We start from the raw sequence: 8,799 nt of genomic DNA on the forward strand, positions 1-8,799 counted from the left end.
TCATACCGAGCAAGTCAGAAATGAGTACCTCACATGACATGTGAATGTATTTGGGAGAAAAACACTTCCCACTAGATCCCTGGTTTGCTGAGGAGGAACAAGGGTTAGTAAAAACAAAAAATGCCTGCTACTTAGCAACACTATGCTATTAATTACAGCAAATGGAGCATTCATTACAAGGAACAAGGAATTACTTTCAGTTACTGGCACTGAAAATGTAAATAACCCTTACTGTCTGTATTGAAAGCAATAAATTTAAAAGCAGTAGCTTCCAAGATTAATGTTATCATAAAGCTTCCTTCAAACTAATCAATTCAATTTAATTATAGTACTTCTTTAGAAAGTAACAACCTTCAGCTTGTGATTTATTTGTAATTATTTTAGTGTAGTTCAGACAGAGGATTTAAAAGAAAAATCTTCAACCAGACTGAATAATTTCACATAAAAACTAAACATAAGTAAATCTTTTAAAGTTTCCTATAGTCCAGATTAAATCACTTACTGTTAAATGTAAGCAAACTGAAACAGCAATTTTCCTACACAAACCCACATTTTCAATCAAGTTAGTGATATAATCAGAATGATTAAATTCTGTACATCACAATTGTTTAAGACTAAGTTCAAATGACAAAAATCTTAGGAAAACAATGGTATCGGGCAGTTCTGTCACTTTTAAACCCAAGCAATGCATGAGTCTTAACACTATAAACCACTTGATCCATGGTACCCTAACGCTAAGATCCTGCTGTAAGGAGCAAATTTCAGGGATAATTCAGCTCCTAAGCCAATTGCAGTGGAAAGCAGGGATCACATCAAGACCAGTTTGGAGCAGATTAATGAAAAAAGGCTTAATGAGCCGTGTACCTCTCAAAGAATGCTTGTAAAATCCATCCCTAATGAGGGTGGGGAGATAGAAAAGATTGTGAGAAACAAGTCAGGACCATTAACCTTGGGGTATTACGAGATCCTTGAGAGTCTAATTCTTGTCACAAGGTCAAGCTTTTACAAAGCAATTATTAAGGATCTCCATAGTATCAACATACAGACGCACACACACATACTCAAAGCCTTTTAACCTCAGGGATTCTGGTCTCATTTCCCTTCACCTACTAATCACTTCTTTTTTTTTTCCTGCTGTCCTTGTTCATAAAGGTACGTGTTACAGTATCTACACAGATGATGTATCTCCTGGCTTGTGCAAGCTATCTAACTGTACTAGTTAGTGCCCAAACAAAAGGGGAGAACCAAGGTTTTATTTATTCTTTCACTTCTGCCTTTCTCTTAGCTTGATTTGTGTGCCTCTCCATTGGAATGAAGAAAGAAAGGAAAATTCTCATCTCTGCCTTAGTGGGCCTGCTGTTCTAACTTTAATCTTGAATGAGGACAGGTTGGCATTAGCGCCCATGCTGATTTGAATTTTTCCAAAGTGCAAGAAAATAGTCTGCTATGAGTGATCAACTTCAAGCAATTTATTAGTCCTATCTTCTTCTGATCCAGATATATATGGAAAGTAGAATGCTGGATAAAAAGAGAAAAATAGATCTTAAAAAAAAAAAAAAAAGCCTATAGTGTGACAGTGAAGTCTGACATGACTACTACTGTAGTTTCTGCTCGTGCAACTAAGGTACAGACTTTTATAAATCTCATTACAGAGTTGCGGAGCTCAGCTAACAGTTTGATGACTAGATTGTACTGCTGTCAGTTCATTGGTGTGTAGGCATTCTCATTAAAATCACTGGGAGCAAATAAGCTAAAAAGTAATGCACTTAGGAGTAGCAGAGTCTGTCTTTTTCATTGAGATGAATAGGAATTCTTCCTGGACAACAACTCTGGGATTTGCTCTGGTCACATGGGTCACTTAAATGGAAATGAAGTCATACAGGCAGTATGTTTACTTCTCTGCAGAGTGAAATACAGAGTTAAGTATTGGACAGTGCAGGAAGAAACATTTGTTTCATGTAAATAAATTCTTATAGATGGCCAACTACTAAAATGAGTAGTATAAAGCAAGAAAAGTTTAGGAGTTTCTTGGTAAATACTATCTGTGCGATACTGTGTCAAACTCTGTTCAAAATGTGAGTAGTTTAACTTTATTTGATTATTTCCTTTCTCAGAAGCTACTGTTGTATACTGAAATTAATTTTATTTTCAGATTGGAACACAGTCTGTGTGATCACACTTATAACTCTTTAAATGTTCAAATGTTAAGGACCAGCTTACAACTACCTGGGCTGTAGTGTTCTACAGTTTTAAATCTGGGCTGATGTGGTTTTTTTCTCCAAAGACAGCTTCTCTAATTCCACTTTCATTTCTGCCTAGTACAAGGACCTGGAGTACCGCTTCTGCCAATTTCTGTGCAACAACCACATCACTGTTATCTCCTCACTGTTTCCTCCTTCTTAAAGAGGAGAAATGTGCAAGTAAACTAAAGGTAAAGAACGCTTTCTGCCAGTTTTTGTACTCTGAAGCTTTAATTTCCCCCAGCAGCACTGCATCTTACCATCAAAGAAATACAATAATTAGTGATTAGGTCAGCAAGAATCCTGAATTCATATGTATCAAAATGTTAAGTTTAGAACATCCTGTGAGCTGTCCAAAAGCTTAGATACTTTCATTTACTTATAAGTAGCATCCCAGCTCTGAATGTTCTGGAAAGATAAAATCTGAATTGAAATTGAATATCAATTGAATCTGTAAATACAAAACACAGCTGAAAGAGTTGAACAGATTTATATTTTACAATCAGAATTTTACCACCAAGAATGATGGTGCGTTCTCAGAGGTATGTGTTTCAGCATCAAACCACAAATTCTAACTAATTTCATTCTCAACAAAACAGTCACGATGGAAGATTGTACCCTTGAACGCTCTGTTATCTTTCTCGATTTGCATCTCTGTAGCCTTTTGCACGAAGGAAGGAATCAAAGTTGAAATTCATACTGGGACAATTCCATGAGACAGGCTTAAATGAGGCAGGAATAAGAAATTCATAAAGCCACGTTACCTTCACTGTATGCCTCAGCATTTTGTGATTATTGCAACTATCAAGGAAGATGCACAGGTAAGAAATGAAGTGGTTTTTATTTAACACAGCACATATTTCTCTTGGGTATCATCTCTAATGATGTTGGACATAGTTGATAGGATGAACGCTGTGATTCAGCTTTCCAAAATTTGACGAAGGACTTCTTATGTTCAGGATGTGAAGAAGTTCCCCTGAGTTCTTTAGGAGGTTAAAATACAGTATTATGTTACAGTCTTTGCAGCTCTGAGCCAAGCAGTCAAGCCTTAATTGTATCTACAAGTACTCATGGATGCAAGCTGTGAAATATAAGCTTGAATATCTGCTTCACTTTAATTATTTTAATAATGACTGACCCAATTCTTGAATTAGTCATCATGTTTCAATATATTGAAATATTGTGCAGTATTTCAGTGGAATATGGGAATGGCAAGGTGAAGATTTTTTAAAATTTTTTAATACAAATGTTGGTGTTTTGAAGAGAATACAAATACAAAATGTAAAAAAATTTCAAATCTCAAATGCAAATTTTTTCTTTTTTCATGAGAAGGATGGCAGAAGCTGACATGCTGGAAGGCTTTTAAACACTTGCAAACATAAAGGAGAAGAGAGATCTTAAAAAAGAATTCTGTAACAGGTCTCATCTCGTTATGTATGATACCTGCCTGCTGTGACAGTTTGTTTACAGCTGTCTATATAAATCTCATACAGATTTTTAGAAGTATCCTCTAAATTTGCATTAAAACTAACATAGCTTCAGAAATTTTTAACAAAAAATTGATTATTACAATTCTATTGGAAGTAGATTACCATCTTGCAAATAACATATTATTGTTGCTTATCCTCAAGCTGTGAAATGTTCTTTTGTCATAAAGGAACCATTTTGTCATACTGGAAGGACTGTCACGTGCATTTTTCAATGCCACAGCAGCTGAGTCTTCAGTAGTAATACTCAGAAAAAAAAATCAGGTTTGTTGTATGGCTCGCATTCATAACCTGCAAAAAACTGAAATAATACTGGGCATCAAAAATTACTAAGGGAAGATTTAAGAAAAGGGTGCAGAATGCTCGAAGACTGATGCTATGAAAAGTCTTCAAAGAGCAGTAACACAAGTACTATTGATAGCAAACCAGAAAAGCCCTGGCACTGCCTGAACTGAACTGTCATCTTTCTAACTTTCCATCTTTCTAATGGAATGAACTAACACGCTGAAACTATTTATGAACTTTAGATCCAATCCTGACCTGAAGACTTTGGCCCTTGACTCAGAAACTGAACTATCAATACAATGAATTACATACCTGTAAATATGTGTTCCCAATAGCTGCAACTCACTTAGATGCTTTGGCCTTTAATTCTGACTAGGGTCCTACTAAATCTTGGAAGAATGGAGGCAGGCCATTCTAACTGCAAAGCACTATTCACCAGACCTTTCCTACCCCAGGAATCAGTGAGCAAATACCTGAATATTTAGGTAAATTGCTTCCTGCAAACCATTTCATAATAGAGCTGGAGTATCTGAATTAAATGAACAAAAAGTATGTTGTCATTTAAATCCAGAGTACTGTCGCATTTTAATGAAACCAGTGACTCCTCATACCCTGTATGGGAAGCTCTCATCTTGGGGACAGGCATTTTACACAGCAGTGTAACATCTCAAACCTTACCGTAAGAGGGAGCTACGGCTCACTTAAGTAGTATTTATCTTGTATAACTAAACGGGCTCTAATGAAAATTTAATTATTTTTCTCTTTACAGACACAATCAACATAGTGCAAGGTGAAAGGCTTAAGTCTGTTTTAGTCAGTGCCTGTCACTGTGACCAGAATCCCCAACTGTTGAAAGCCCACCAATGTATCTGAAATACTGTAAAGCATTAGGAGCAGGGCCATGGTATATCTGGCCTGCTATGAAACACTCTGAATATGGAATAGTGAGTGGATGAATGGAAAAGAGGATTGTTCTCCCTTGCCTTGACATCCTGAATGTAAAAGAAAAACCAGAATTGGCATTCAGCCTCTGCATTTATCCTTCCCCCCCTCCCTTCTGCGAGAAATTGTGCTGTGAATAACTAATAACACGGACATGTGCAAATCTGAGCAGTATGAAGCATGGCGGTATGAATCCTGATAACCTTTTCTGTGTTTAAATAGCTTTTATGAAATATATTGCCATTGACTTTAAATGCTTATGTAAAATGTGAGCAAAAGAGTAGGTTAGGATTTAGTGCTCACATGATATTTCTTGAGGATAAATTCTTCTCCTGACAAGTAACTAAATAAAATTTGAACCTGTTGATTGTTTGATTGCTAAAATAACATTATAAATGTTGTCCCAAGGAAGACTTGTAGAAAATACTGCTTAGTACCAGTATTTTTCCTTTCCAGAAATATTTATGATCTCTTTATTAAAAGATCATATGTATTGTTTACAAAATATAAAGATGTAAATGAAGCAGGTAAAAATAGAGATTGGCTAAATCCTAAAAACAAGGCAGAGAGAAAGCTGGGTAGGGTCACATCTCACAGAACAAGGTAATACTATGACTATTCTCCCGAATCTCAAACAGAAAAGACACTTTGAAGAAAGAGCAAATAAGCAACAACTTCAAGATATATCTAACCCAATGAGGCTGTCCTAAATGATGTGTTGTTCAAGCCTAAACCAAATCCTTTCCATGGAATTATGGGATGGGAGATAGAACAACAATTCCATGTACATAAATTATCCATATATCAATATATGGAAATATATTCAATATATATTTGTATATTAATACTGTTATATGAAAACTAGTATACAGAGGTTTTCTCACAGTAAGCTTGGTACCTGACATCTCAGTGCAAGTCTGCATGGAATGACTCAGTTCATTTAATGCAGAATATGTTGCTTAGGGGACATAAACAGCAAAGGCAGTTATTTACCTCTACTGCATATCCAGAGGTATATTTATCAAAATGTTTCCGAAGAGTCCATGTGCATCCTCCTGTGCAGCCAAAATATCTACTAGCCTAAGAAGAAACAAAACCATTCTGAAAGGTATCTGGAGAAGGAAATGAGACGAAGTAAAAGCAAAGTAAAAATTGGCTTGCCTATTTAGCTGACAGATACTTCAAGCTTCTGTGCTGAGTATAAAGCTGAATTCTCTCCAGATGAAAAATTTATTCAGTCACTAAGTACAGCTGGAACAGCCATTTTGAGATACCTGGTTTTCATTTTGCCAATCTCTTCTAACTTTGTACTATCTTGCCAAAGTCTTGAACTTATATTTATACCACAAATAATATTTCTGCTCTACAAATCATGTCACTGAACATCAAAGTGCCTAATCTGAGCAAAGAAGTGCCATGAAGATGGAATGTACATGTCCAGAGTCTGGGCTTGAACAGGAGCAATGTAGGATGCTTAGGGTTATTACATCTATACACCCACAGCAAAATCATATAGTCATATGGTACTTGCTGACCTGTCCATAGATAGTAACTACAGCCGATGTGGAACAAATCTTTTGCTTGAACACTTAGGAATATTTGCCACGCCAGTGCATCCCAAGATTGCATTAAGGCTGGGTCTTATAATCCCACTGCAGAACAAACCTAGAATTACTCTATTTGTGTATTCATTTTGTTAATTTGAATGAATGTCCATTTTGATATATTGTAAAATGAAAATCTGTCAAGAACTAACAGAAGGCCTGAGTACTACAAAAGTGTGATTTCATTCATATTTTGTTCTAATTGTTAGTTACACGCATAGAAATACATGAGGTCAGACTTACAGTTCAGCCATACCAGTGTAAATGTAGAGAAACTGTTAGTACAGTTTTAAGGTGACTGTTTCTTGATAATCTAAGAAGAAATTTTTATTTTCAGAAACTTAAGTTATTTTACGAAAGTATAAATTAACAGCAAACTATTTTATAATGCAAGAGTCAGGTAGACAGATTTTAAAACTTAACAGGGTCATAACCTGTTTTCTGACAACTGAGTACATTCAAATAACTAAATACAGAAATATTAATGATCGAGCAAGTTCTTTACTTTTCTCAGTTTTTCAGGGCTGTTTGTAACATTGAGGATCTCTTTTGTGTGTGTTATTCTATTTGTGCATGTGTTCTTAAAGTCACACGCATTTTTTTTCCCTAAAATTCACGTCTATGTACCTTTCTGTACAAGATCCCCTTCTAGCTAAACTGGAAATTGAAAATTTAATGTAGTGTGTGCTATTGCATCTGTGAATCTGTAATTTTATCTGTATTAGACTATTTCATCTTTTACTTGTCAGTTCATTTGCTGGATACTTATGCAGAGCTGTGACAAAGCTGAATGAAAAAGGGTATATGTTTTTAAAAACACCTACTTGATATCTATTAAAATAGCAACTATTTTTTGACAACTTCAAATGCCGCTCCACAATTCTGTAGCAGATGTTGTGGAAAGTAACAGTGGCTTCTGCAGAAACCCCATGTCTGAGTACAGAAAACAGACTTGTGGGAAAGCTCTCGGTGCCAGGTTCCAACAACTGGCCGCTGTGGTGGAACTGCTTCTGTGTCCCAGCTGAGGGCAGTCACTGCTGGCTACAGCAAAAGCCTGTGAGAGAAGGAGTTAACAACTTCACTCAGAGCGAGGACCTCACTGCAAGGATGTATCTTTGTCAAGATGATAAAACTCAGCTTGTGGTTTTATTTGGGACGCTGTTCTGTTTCCTCTCATGCAGTTCAACTGTGAATAGTAGTGTTTGATTAAAATGTTATTCCACAGGACCTGTGTCACTTGTTTCAAAACTCACAGTGAAATGTTTCAGAGCACAGCTACAGGTTACCGTTGTAGAAAGCCTCGTTCCGTGGTAGTCACAGCAAGGCTTGCAAAGGGAGGCTGGAGAACCATGTAGGTTTTTTCCTATTCTGCTTCACCTGGCTCCTCTGCCTCTTGTCATTGCCCCAGGTCTGCATACCATACTGCTTCCACACCAGGTGTTTCTGACAGAAAAGGAGAGTGTGCGCTCACACTGCTTCTCCAGTTCTGTGTCTCTGCCTTGAGTAATTTTTGAAGCAGACATAAAACTACAACCATCCTGGAAGGAGTGGCTTAAAGTCTCTTGGAGAAAATAAGGTCTTGTAAGTTTCTTGAAACTCTGGTTGAGGAAAAAGATTAAAAGTACTGAAGTGCAGGGAGAAAAAGGCAGAAGGAACTCGGCTGCTCTAGGTGTGTGACAGCAGCTTGTCCTAGCGTCCCTACAGTGCTTACTGCCTTCTGCAGAAGCTGAGCTCCCTCATGTTTGCACAGGGAAAAAACATGCAGGAAAACTGGCAGAAGTCAGGACACCGCACTTCACTGGGGATTAACTTATTTTAATACACTCTAATGCTAATAAATTTGGAGATAGGAAAGTGTAACAGAAATTTGTATTATGGTTAACCTTATGCTTTCTCTTAGCACAAGAGCTGGCCCAGTTAAAATCAGTTGATATAAAAACTAACAAAAGCCAGACAGCGCTAAGAAATTTCCAAATGCGACTATGCACGACCCATACAAACTAGGGCAAACATTGCAGAAGCAACGGTTAACAGCCCAAGAAAGAGCTGTAAAGTTGTCTTCTGTGCATTTGTATGCGTTTACGCGTAACTCTGCAGGTAACATCCTTTGCCTTGCAATCATTCCGTTTTCAAATGGTTTAAACGGATATCCTTGGATATCCAAGGCCCGCCTGCCGACTAACGGTTAACGACTGGCCAGGCGCTAACTTACGGCCAGCGCCTTGTAACCGAGAGCTGGCG

At 37.1% G+C, this 8,799-nt stretch overlaps 1 long non-coding RNA gene across 1 annotated transcript; it reads left to right on the plus strand.

The window, feature by feature from the left end:
- The first annotated feature begins 1,513 nt into the window (after positions 1-1,513).
- LOC142033967 (uncharacterized) lies at positions 1,514-7,776 on the plus strand. The gene is made up of 3 exons (XR_012651418.1): positions 1,514-2,431; positions 2,901-3,061; positions 4,782-7,776. It is a non-coding gene; the product is annotated as an uncharacterized LOC142033967 (long non-coding RNA).
- The last annotated feature ends 1,023 nt before the right edge of the window (positions 7,777-8,799 follow it).

This window comes from Buteo buteo, chromosome 1 (assembly GCF_964188355.1).
Source record: "Buteo buteo chromosome 1, bButBut1.hap1.1, whole genome shotgun sequence".
NCBI lineage: Eukaryota > Metazoa > Chordata > Aves > Accipitriformes > Accipitridae > Buteo > Buteo buteo.